Source organism: Silene latifolia, chromosome 9 (genome assembly GCF_048544455.1).
Source record: "Silene latifolia isolate original U9 population chromosome 9, ASM4854445v1, whole genome shotgun sequence".
Taxonomy (NCBI): Eukaryota; Viridiplantae; Streptophyta; class Magnoliopsida; order Caryophyllales; family Caryophyllaceae; genus Silene; species Silene latifolia.
The window spans coordinates 162,394,628-162,406,566 of NC_133534.1; the positions used below are offsets into that span (position 1 = coordinate 162,394,628).

Consider the following 11,939-nt stretch of genomic DNA (forward strand, 5'->3'; position numbering starts at 1 on the left):
ACTTGGGAAAGGAAGTCTAATCACAATGGGCTACTTCTCCTTGGCCTTGTCTTCATTTTTCTTTGAACTTTCTTCTTTTGATGATTCTCCATATTTGGAGTTTTGCACAATTTCTTCCTTTTCACTAGCTTCCACAACTTCATCCTCAACTTGCTTCTTCGGTGCTTCATACCTTGTACCACTTCTCAAGTGAATGGCACTAACCGTTTCATGTCTAGGGGGATTACTTTGAGGTGGTAATTGCCCCTTTTGTCTTTGTGAGCTTGAAGATGCTAGTTGAGTCAATTGTGTTTCCAACATCTTGGTGTGAGCTAGAATGTTGTTGATGGTGGTTTCCTTTGCTTGGCTATCTTTTTGCATTTGAGTGAAAAATTCTTGTTGATTCTTTTGCATTTGGAGGACCGCTTTTTGGACATCAAAGCCTTGGTCATTTTGGTGATTGTATGGATTTTGATTTTGGTAACCTTGGTTTTGATTGTAAAAGGGTCTTTGATTTTGGTTTCTCATGGGTGGTGGAGTGTATGTTGTTTGAGGGTTTTGAACATTTTGGCTTTTGTATGAGAGATTTGGATGGAATTTGGTGTTTTCATTGTAAAAGTTGGAATAAGGGGTACCACTCTTGTATGCTTGGAAAGCATTCACTTGTTCATTTGTTCCCCTACATTCACCTTGGTCATGTCCCAAAGTTCCACAATTCTCACATATCCCACTTGGGATTGATGAGGATGCCGTCATGGCATTAACATGATGCTTTGATGATTTTGAGTTTTCCTCAAGTCTAGCCATAGCTTGTTCAAACTTCAAGTTGATTGTGTCAATGTGAGCACTAAGTTGAGCACCCAATTGAGTAACGGAGTCCACTTCATGCTTTCCTCCTCTAGTAGCCTTGCGAGGTCTACTATATTGTGAGTTATGGACCGCCATTTCCTCAATCTTGTTCCATGTTTGATTGTCATCAACTTCGGTGAACATTCCATTTGATCCCATATTGAGAATGTTCCTAGAATCTTCATATAAACCATTCCAAAATTGTTGCACCAAAAACCATTCGCTAAGTCCATGGTGAGGACATGAGCGACAAATTCCCTTGAACCGCTCCCAAGCTTCATACAAAGACTCTTCATCCCTTTGCTTAAAACCCGTAATTTGAGCTCTTAGCATGTTAGTCTTTTCCGGTGGGTAGAATTTTTTGTAGAAAGCTAGAGCCAACTTCTTCCAAGAATCTATTCCAAGGGTGGCCTTATCAAGGCCCTTCAACCATTGCTTCGCGGTGCCGATTAAGGAAAAAGGAAATAAGACCCATCTAATTTGGTCTTGAGTCACGCCCGTTTGAGAGATAGCATCACAATAGTCGCAAAAGGTTTCCATATGAGAATGAGGGTCCTCACTAGGCATCCCTCCGAATTGGCTCCTCTCAACTAATTGGATGAAGGCGGACTTGGCAATAAAATTTCCGGTTAGATGTTGCGGTGTAGGAGTTCCATTTGGTAGATTCTCCTCGGTGGGTACAGAGTGTGACGAGAATTTTGGCATTGTAGGTGGATTTTGTGGGGTATTGTGTAATGGGTTTTCTTCTCCTTCTATTGCGAAAGGATTGACAAACTCACTAGTGGGTTGGACAACTTCACTAATACCTCGTAAATTCCTCCTAACAACTCTCCTATTGTTCGTCAAGGTTCTTTCGATTTCACGGTCAAAAGGTAACAAATCACCTTGTAACCTTCTAGACATGCAAAATATCAAACAACTCCAAAACAATTAGAACAAACCTTGAGGAGTTTTACTTCCTCAAGGCGAAGAAAGACACAACTAATGACAATAAAAAGAAATCTAAATCAAACAAACACCGTCCCCGGCAACGGCGCCATTTTTGATGCGATCCCGCTAAGTGTTCACAAATTAGGATGTGGTCGTTGGTCACGGTCGAATCAAAACACAATTTATAGCTCCACAAACAACTCTACAATTAGTAAAGAGGCAAGTAAAGGTCGGATCCCAAGGGACGGGAGTTGAAATGAGATTTCTATTGCAACTAGTGGTGTCTAAGGGGTGTCACAAATTGGGTTGATGTAGAAGGTTACTAAACTAAAATAGCAATGAAAATAAACAAGCAAGATGAATTAAAGGGGTGTAAACAATTGATTAAAGGCACTAGGGTGTCATGGGATCATAGGGGAATCATGGGATATGATCATACAAACATGTTCTCAAATTATAAGCAAGCAATTATTGTTGTGATGGATTGAGCTGGGTTATATCTTACAATCCTAGGAAAGTTTGGGTCCCGGAGCCGAATCGATTAGATTGTACAACACCTACAAGTCGACTTAATCTTCCCTACTCAACAACATGCATGGTCTAATGAGACTCGAGTTGGGTTATGTCTTACAAGTCTCATTGAAAAGATAGAAGATGATAGTAAATGCAAGGATTCATAGGCTTAGCATTTCATCAAATATAACATGTGCATGAGTTGAGATAAAAACAAGCAAGCAAATAAAACATGAAAGCATATTAATGTAAGCATGAATCATTCCCCATGTTGGTTTCCCCTAATCACCCATTAACCCTAGCTAAGAGACTACTCACTCATTATCATGTTGATCATGCTAGCAAGGTTGTCAATCATACCAATAATATGAAACATGATGAATAAATGAAAGTAATTAACAATAATTAAAAAGGGATTAAGAGATTATACCTACTAATGATTCCAATAATAAAGCAAAGATAAAAGAAGTACTTGAATGCTTGATTGAGAGGTTGTCAATCTCCCAACAATAACCCAATTAATCTTCAATTACCCAAAATAAAGGATGAACAAAAGAGAGATTAAAGAACTAAAACTTGGATTAAAACTTGATTAATATTTGATTACAATATTAAAGAGAGATTTGATTGATATTAACTACACTAATTATTGATAAGAAGAACATGCTCCTCTAATTAGACTAATGGGGTATTTATAGTGGAAATTAAGGAGGATGCATTAGGGTTAACGAAGGGCTAAACTAGTAATTACACTTTTTAAGTTGAGCAAGGAGGAGCCGGTATTTTCTGAGAGAAGGGCTTCTTTCTTCGTAGCTTGGAGAAGACAATCCGTCTTTGTGCTAGAATCCGGCGGAATAGGGTCGGGACGGGCGGATTCTCGCGTTGGAATCCGAGCGGATTCGGGGAATCCGGCGGATTGTGGAGGGGGAATCCGAGTGGATTGTGGCAAAGCCGCTCGGATTGTCTTCTTTGCGCGACGGACGGATTGGTGACAATCCGCTTGGATTGTCAGTCAGCAACAAGTCTTCTTCTTTTCTTCCCTTTTCTTCATAAATTCCTTGGGGATTTCCTTGGGGACTCAAGGATCCTTTCTCAACATTGCTCTTCTACTATGATATGTACAAAGGCCTTCTAATCTTATCTCTCCTTGATGCTTGGTCATTGAATTCGATCAATTTAGTCTCGTTTTGCCATGAAAATGCAAGATTCTTACTCCTTTCCTACCAAGGGATCAAAATCTCAAAGAATATGCAAAACAAAGAACTAAAGATAAGAAATGACCCAAATAAGCACTAAAAAGCATGGAAACAAAGCTAATTCGGGGGCTAAATATGCGCCAATTATGGTCACATCAAGTTAACATGAATAAAGTCTCTACAACCGTACATATGCATTCCAACCATACTAGTGACCAAGACACATGCCGAGGACTTACATTTGGGTAAGTGAGGTAATGGGTAAGAAAGGGGCTAAAATGAATTTGGATATGTGGGGTTAATAGCCAGGCTAGCAACAACGGATCCAAATATAGACTGCATCCCAACTTCGTACTCAATATAGCAAGATGAAATGGTGCAAAAATTATGCACTAAACTCACAAACACCAAGAACTCGTCAACTCCCCATAAGATATAAGTGAAACATGGGAGTGAAAGTTATTATCTAATTTCTTTTTCTTTCATATGATTTTTTTTCTTTTTGTTTTTCTTCTTTTCTTATTCCGCCTTTTTCTTTTTTTTTTCCATTTTCGTTCTCTTTTTTTTTTTCTTTTTCATTCCATTTTTTTCTCTTCTTTTCATTCCCTTCAATTCTTCCACCATCTTCTGAAATCAGATAAAATAACCATATTAAAACATCCCAAAAACTACTCGTCACTAGCTCGGCTAAGGTAGGAAGTATTATAGAAAGTAGTTAAAAGGACAAAAAGGCAATTTGGCTATGTGGAGTTCATAGGTAGAATGAAGTAAAGGGAACTGCCTCTCCTAACATGTGTCACCATCCACAGACCGAATGCATACAGGTATTAAGAAGACTAGACTCATGCTTATGCAAATTGATGTTACATGCCTTAAAGAGAGTACTACTCACATCCTAAATGAAACCGGTCATGAATGTCACCAGTTTAGAAGAACTCTAACCTCAGAATGTAATGTAGCTTGCCGATATAATGAATCAAGTCTATTCGTTCAGATAAGAAGGGAACAAAAACTCGTAGATTATGCACAGTAATCATGCCAACTAAATGTCAAGAATATGCACGGCTCAAGTAGGGATTCAATGTAGCGTCAGCGTTCAAATGTTCCGACTCAAATTAATCATGAAAATTTTTTGAATTTTTTTTTTTTTGATTTTTTCGAATTAATTAAAGCAACAATGTATGCGGAAATCAATAAACGTAAAAGCAAAAAAAAATGCAAGAAAACATGCAGACACAGATATGGATGCATACCTCTCCAAACCAAACCGTACAATGCCCTCATTGTATCAAAAATAGGGAAAGAAATGCAAACTGAAGAGAAAATGTGGAGTGAAGTCGGAAAACTTACAAGACGTCGTGAAGAGGGACCTCCCCAAACCGACCATGAACATGGGAGGTCAAAGAAAGTCAAACAGTAGCTCCATAGACATAAAAACAGCAGCAGGGAAGCATAACTGCTCGATCGAGCACTTAGAGCAGCTCGATCGAGTGAACTGGTGCAGGGAAGGACTCGATTCGAGTGAACGTGATTTTGGAAATGGTCGATCGAGGACAATTATCACTCGATCGAGTGAAGTCTTCCCCAAAAAGTGCTCGATCGAGCTGGAAACCACTCGATCGAGTGCTTGGACTTGCAAAACACGCAATTAAAGCAAGGAAATACATAGGGAGTTCGTAAACAGCGTATAAGGTTCAACAAAAAGCTAAGGAAAAATAAAAATGTTTAACAAAAGTACAATAAAACAATCTGGGCTGCCTCCCGGAGAGCGCTGGTTTAAGAGGTCCCGCACGACCTTTCTGACATCAATTAACTGGCGCGGCAAGCTCCTCGAAGCGCAAGACTTCAACGCGATTGTCTGCTTCATTCGCCTCGTGGTAATGTTTCACATATTGCCCATTCACCTTGAATCTATGACCCTCGGAATCTTCCAGCTCCACGGATCCAAATTTGGTAACCGCTGTCACCGTATAAGGACCACTCCACCTGGACTTCAGCTTGCCAGGAAATAATCTCAACCGGGCATTAAACAGCAGCACCTTTTGCCCAACATGAAATTCGCGAGGTAGGATTCTCTTGTCATGCCACCTCTTCGTCTTTTCTTTGTAAATGCGCGAGCTGTCATAGGCATTAAGCCTAAACTCTTCTAACTCATCTAGCTGCAACAGACGATTCTGACCACACAACTTAGGATCATAATTAAGCTCACGAATTGCCCACCAGGCCTTACATTCCAATTCAACAGGTAAGTGACACGATTTCCCATAAACTAGCATATAAGGTGATGCACCAATTGGTGTCTTAAAGGCAGTTCTGTAAGTCCATAATGTGTCATCTAGCTTAAGACTCCAGTCTTTCCGTGATTTAGAGACTACTTTAGACAAGATCTCTTTCAACTCGCGATTAGAGACCTCTACCTGACCACTAGTTTGGGGATGATACCCCAAACCACGCCGGTGTTGGACACCAACTTTAGACAGTATGGAAGTTAGTTTCTTTTCTTTAAAATGCATTCCCCCATCACTAATGACGACCCTAGGGACACCAAATCCGGGGAATATGATCTTTTTAAACATTTTTATCACGGTCTTAGCATCACAATGAGGTGAGGCAATTGCCTCAACCCATTTTGACACATAGTCTACAGCCACTAAGATATACCTGTTACCTTTACTGGATGGGAACGGTCCTTGGAAGTCAATGCCCCAGACATCGAAGACCTCAACCTCTAAGATGCCGTTTTGTGGCATCTCATGTCTCTTTGAAATGTTCCCTGATCGTTGGCACGCATCACAAGCTGAAACAAAAGACCTAGCGTCGCAAACAGAGAAAGGCCAAGAAAAGCCGGTCAAGTACCTTAGCCACGGTGCGCGATGGACCGGGGTGACCACCATATGAAGAGGAGTGACAGCCTTCCAGGACTATTTTGGTCTCCCACTGCGGAATACACCTTCTGTAGAGACCGTCTGCACATTCCTTAAACAAGTAAGGGTCATCCCGAATCTTGCTTAGCGTTATCGAAAACGCTTCCTCTGTGATGAGAAAGATCGGGCGCGACTTGCCACTGACAACGAAGTTAGCTATATCTGCATACCAAGGTTCTTGGTTAACAATAGACGATATAACAGTAAATAAAGTATCGTCAGGAAAAGAATCATCTATAGGTAGAGAATCTTCCCCTTCTTGTCGCATCGCGCGACAAGTGATCGCCTAAACGTTCTCGGCTCCTTTCTTATCCTTGATCTCGCAAATCAAACTCCCGAAGGAGGAGTATCCATCTCAAGAGCCGTGGTTTAGCCTCCTTCTTAGCAAGAAGATGCCTCAAAGCTGCATGGTCGGTAAAAAAACAGTGACTTCGACCCAACTAAATAAGTACGAAACTTCTCTAAGGCATAAATTACAATAGCGCTCTTTCTCGATGGTAGTGTACTTCACTTGAGCCTCATCCAGAGTTCGGCTCGCATAGTAAATAGCACTCAAAGCCTTGTCTTTCCTTTGGCCTAGCACCGCTCCTAGTGCGTAGTCACTCGCATCACACATAATCTCAAACGGCAAGTCCCAATCGGGAGGTTGTATGATCGGCGCAGAGACTAAAGCCTGCTTTAACCTGTTAAAAGCAGAAAGACAATCATCAGTAAACACAAAAGGGGCATCCTTAAGTAGCAGCTGTGTGAGTGGTTTAGCAATTTTTGAGAAATCCTTGATAAACCGGCGGTAAAAGCCGGCGTGACCAAGGAAACTCCTCACCCCCTTAACATTAACAGGAGGTGGTAATTGCTGAATCACTTCCACCTTTGCTTTATCAACCTATATTACCCTATCAGAAACTAAGTGCCCTAAGAGAACTCCCTCGTTGACCATAAAGTGGCACTTCTCCCGATTCAAAGACAAGATTAACCTCAATACAGTACTGCAACACTTTCTCAAGGTTAGACAGAGACGATTAGAAAAATCACTTCCATAAACACTGAAATCGTCCATGAAAACTTCCATAATAGACTCAATATACTCTGAAAATATCCCCATCATACACCTTTGAAAGGTGGCAGGGGCATTACACAAACCAAAAGGCATCCTGCGATAAGCAAAAATGCCCTGAGGACAAGTAAATGTAGTCTTAGCCTGATCGTCTGGGTGGATAAGGATCTGAAAGAACCCTGAATACCCGTCTAAATAGCAGAAAAATTTATGTGAAGCTAACCTTTCTACCATTTGATCAATAAAAGGAAGGGGAAAGTGATCTTTCTTGGTGGCGGCATTGAGCTGTCTGTAATCTATGCACATCCGCCAACCAGTCACTACTCGAGTAGGTATTAATTCATTCTTTTCATTCTTAACAACAGTTGTCCCTCCTTTCTTCGGGACCACCTGTACTGGACTCGCCCATCTAGAATTACCGACAAAATAAATAATACCTGCGTCCAGCAGCTTCATTACCTCAGCCATCATAACATCCTGCATCTTCTGGTTCAGCCGGCGCTGACCCTGTCTGCAAGGTTTGTGATTTTCCTCCAGCTCTATCCTGTGCATGCAAATATCGGGACTAATCCCCTTGATATTGTCCAGTGAATAACCCAGTGCTTTCCTGTTTCTCTTAAGTACAGCTAACAAAGAGGTCAGCTGATCATCATTAAGCTTAGCACTAACAATGACTGGATATTGCTCTGTATCGTCTAAGAAAACATATTTAAGCTGAGAAGGGAGAGGCTTACGTTCCGGTACCTTTACCTCAATGGAGCAAAGAGTGCTAATCATTTGTTCCACTTGCTCTCCCTCAGCTTCATCGAAATCCTCAACTAGCAATTCCAACGCAGCGTATCCTCTATCATTGGGCGAGCAAAGAGTGCTATTTGCACACTCATCAAAAAGCATAAGAGCTTCCAGTGGGTCCTTCATAAAAGAACCCGACCAGAAGTCATAAATAGACTCGTCAATAATATCAACCGAATAGCAAGTATCCTCTATCATTGGGCGAGCCAAAGTACCAGGCAAACTGAAAGTGATCGCGTCATCCCCTACTGCAAGAGTCAAACGCCCATTTCTAACATCAATAACACCCCACTGTACAAAGGAATGGTCTTCCTAAGATAATTTGGGTCCGGGTGTCCTCAGCTATATCTAAAACAATGAAATCTACTGGGATATAAAGCTTGCCTATTTTTACAGGCACATCCTCTAAGACACCTAAGGGCTTTCTAACAGATCTATCAGCCATCTGTAGGGTAATGTTAGTCACTTTAAAATGACTCATGTTCAGTTTCTTGCAGACAAGAAGGGGCATGACACTGACACTGGCACCTAAATCGCAAAGGGCCTTATCAATGACCATGTTGCCTATAATACAAGTAATAGAAAAGCTGCCCGGGTCTTTCATTTTGGGCGGACTCTTATTCCAAAGCAAATTACTAGACTCTTCCATAAATGAAATTGTCTCAAATTCACTCAAATTTCTCTTACGCGTCACAATATCTTTCATAAACTTGGCGTAAGTGGGTACCTGAGTAACAAGTTCAGCAAAAGGGACGGTTACCTGGAGGTTCTTCACAACGTCCATAAACTTACCGTACTGTCGCTCGATCTTTGCGTCCTTCAGACAGCCTGGAAAGGGTACCCTAGTGGCAACAAGTGGACCCGCAAATTTTTCTTTACCTTTATCAATGCGTGACGCCTCCACAGCAGGGAAAGATGACACGGTAGCGGCATTAGATAGTAAAATAGGATCTCCGCCACTTGAAGTACTCGATCGAATGCTTTTATCACTCGATCGACCATCCTCTTCTTCTGTTTCACTCGATCGGCCAGTTTTGTCACTCGATCGAGTGATTCCTGCAGCAAACTCATTCGATCGAGTGCTTTTATCGCTCGATCGACCAACAGCAGATGGTGCACAACTCGATCGACCAGTAATTTCACTCGATCGAGTGATGGGATGAATTGATTCACTCGATCGAGTGGAGAAATCACTCGATCGAATATCTTGATTACACGCTGCAAGTATTTCGATTAAGAATTCATCTAGATCGTCGTCCTGGGTATCTTCAGCTATCAAAACCTCGTCTTCTTCATGAGTAAGGTCATTGTGAAAATTCATTGCACTGACTGGATCACATATTGGAAGAAGCTTGGTTTGGTCTTTCGCGAGTGTTAACTGCGCGACTTGTTCTTTCAATTCCGATATGACCGTTTCAGATTGCCGTGATATACTCATCATAATAGATTTTAATTCGGCAATTTCTTCACTTGCGTAGTAGAGACCTACTGCGATCGGCATAGAAGGAGTAGAGACATTCTTTATTTTTTCATACAACTGAGAAAAAGGAACTCCTTGCTTATAATTCCGATAAGCAAGGGCACGCTCTACACTTGCCATGCATTCAATAGGCCCATGTCCTTCCTCGCCACATCTACCACAAGGCTCTATATGCTCAGTAATCGTAGGCATCTTGGCAAATAGACTTACAAAGCAACGAACAATCTGCAAAATTAATCAAAACTTTGCAGAAATGAGATCAGCCTCAAGGAATAAATTCCTTGAGACAAGGGACAAACTTAACTTAAGCAACAAAATTACGTCACCTCCCCGGCAACGGCACCAAAATTTGACACGTCTGTCGCGTACCTGTCAAAAATACCAAGTGGCTCTAACTAATATAGCTAGGGAAGTCGGGTCGAATCCACAGAGAGGTAGGAAATCGTAGCTTAATCTAAGTTCGTCAGGGTAACCAAATGGGGGGTTTTTAAATATGATATTCTAAACTAATAAGAATAAGGTAGAGGAAATTAAAAAGGAAGGAATCAAGCAGATAAGGAGAAACAGCTAAGACAGACGGTTCACCATAATCATTAAGTCAAGTAATCTAGGTCTCAGGTCAATGCAAATACGGTCTAAGGGGTAGCGAACGTCACCTTTCGGTCCTTAATTCACCCTAAAGCGTAAACAGCTTAACTTTCGCCCTCACTGCAATACCCTATTGTTCGCTACTAGTCTCGCCTTTTCCAACCTTTCGGTCTAGGTCAAGGATCACTAGGAATTAAAGGTCTAATTACGTCGACTCAATTAGACGGATACAGTTAATTGTAGCATTTAACCAACAAAGACTATACTAGCAGTTACCCGATAAATCGATTACTATTCCCTCATGATTATGGATCCCCTATAGTCTTAGCATAAGAAAATTAGTTACTCATTACCATTCAATTAACAATAACAACAAATAGATAATTAAAACTTGACATGATGATAAACTAATAAGGATTCAATTAAAGCAATTATGATAACAATTAAAAGAGGGAAGAAATTAAAGCAATAAATAAGATTAAGAATAAAAGTAGAATGATAATACCAATCGCAAAATCTAAATCCGAGTAGCAAAGTGTAGAGGAAGAGTAAAATCCAAAGAACAGTGACAAAGTATATGTTTCAAATCAACGAACGAGAGAAGAGAGGACCCCCACAACGTAGTTCACTCCTTCAGTCTTATACTCCAAATCCATCCTAAAACCTAACCTATGGACTAATTACAAAAGCCCATAAATTAATTAGACGGAAAAAAGGCTGTAGAAAGGTAAACCACTCGATCGAGTGGAAATGACTCACTCGATCGAGCAACTGTGCATCAATCTCCTCGATCGAGTAGAAATAAACTACTCGATCGAGTATTCCTTGCTTTGCTCCTCTTGTGTGTACTCGAAAGTGGTCGATCGAGTAACTTAGGCAAATAAAAGCATTCGATCGAGCAATAAATCACTCGATCGAGCTGTTTAAGCTCGTTAGGCCTTGAACTACTTCCCGAACTCAGCTCACGCGTCTTCCAAGTGTTAGATTTCCAAGCTCCGGCTCCTTATTCTCCATGAATGCATACAATTGGGACAAATTAGGCTCGGTTTAGCTCCTCTTCGGTTAATTCCTGCAAATTACATAAAATGAACCAAAGTAGAATATTCGGGGGTATTTGTAGCCAGATGCTACATAAAAAGTACAGAAATGCGTGTAAAAATGAGGTAGAAACCTTATATAAAAGACACGTATCACCTCCACCTTTGATCGATCTACGGAAACGCCGTCTTTGGAAACCACATACCCCAGGAAAACGACTTCATTGACTAAAAATGAACATTTTTCAATCTTACCATATAATTGTTGTGCTCGCAACATTTCAAAAACCTGCCTGAGATGGGAAAAGTGCTCATCAATACTTCTGCTATATACTAAAATATCGTCCAAATACACGACCACAAACTGTCCAAAGAATGGCTTCAAAACTGCATTCATCAAACGCATAAAGGTGCTTGGAGCGTTGGTAAGACCGAATGGCATGACCAACCATTCGTATAATCCGTGTTAGGTTTTAATGGCTGTTTTCCATTCGTCACCCTCGCGCATTCTGATCTGAAGATAGCCGCTTCTTAGATCGATTTTTGAGAATACCACGGACCTGTGCAACTCATCAAGCATATCGTCCAACCGAGGAA

At 40.9% G+C, this 11,939-nt stretch overlaps 1 non-coding gene across 1 annotated transcript; it reads left to right on the forward strand.

Annotated features, from left to right (window-relative positions):
* The first annotated feature begins 1,054 nt into the window (after nt 1-1,054).
* LOC141602943 (small nucleolar RNA R71) lies at nt 1,055-1,161 on the forward strand. The gene has a single exon (XR_012524845.1). It is a non-coding gene; the product is annotated as a small nucleolar RNA R71 (small nucleolar RNA).
* The last annotated feature ends 10,778 nt before the right edge of the window (nt 1,162-11,939 follow it).